Here is a 563-nt window from a genome sequence, read left to right as displayed (position 1 = left end):
CGACAATATAGATGAACCTCGAAATAACCACGCTAAGCGAAATAAGCCAGGCAGAGAAAGTTGAAAATCACATATCACTTATATTAGGATAGATACAAACCAAAAAGCAACAAATGAAGAGGACAAACAAACAGAGACTCATGGACATGGACTATTGACTAGTGGTTACCAGAGGGTAGAGGGGAGGAGGGACGGGGGAGTTAGGGTAAAGGGAGTCAAATATGTGGTGACAGAAAGAAATCTAACTATGGAAGGTGAACACACAGTGTAAATATATATATATGCCTTACTGTTAAAGTGTACAGTTGAAACTTATTGGATTTTGTTAACCAATGTCACCACAAAAAATTAAAATAACAAAGAAACTCCAACTCAAATTGAACCTTTAAATAAGACCCGGAGTCTCATAACATTATACTGAAATGTCCAGATTTCTCTCTGTGGCCTTCTTTCAGCCTTCAGCATAAAGTGGAGGAGGCTGAGGCTGGACGTCACACCTGGCTAAGTAGCTGGGACTTGGATGACACTGGCATGGCCTCTCAGGTACCTGGCCCTTGGTGATC

The sequence above is a fragment of the Pteropus vampyrus genome, unplaced genomic scaffold (genome assembly GCF_000151845.1).
Source record: "Pteropus vampyrus isolate Shadow unplaced genomic scaffold, Pvam_2.0 Scaffold322, whole genome shotgun sequence".
NCBI classification, from domain to species: domain Eukaryota; kingdom Metazoa; phylum Chordata; class Mammalia; order Chiroptera; family Pteropodidae; genus Pteropus; species Pteropus vampyrus.
The sequence above is the reverse complement of the archived record's forward strand: the minus strand, read 5'-3'. Positions refer to the sequence as shown.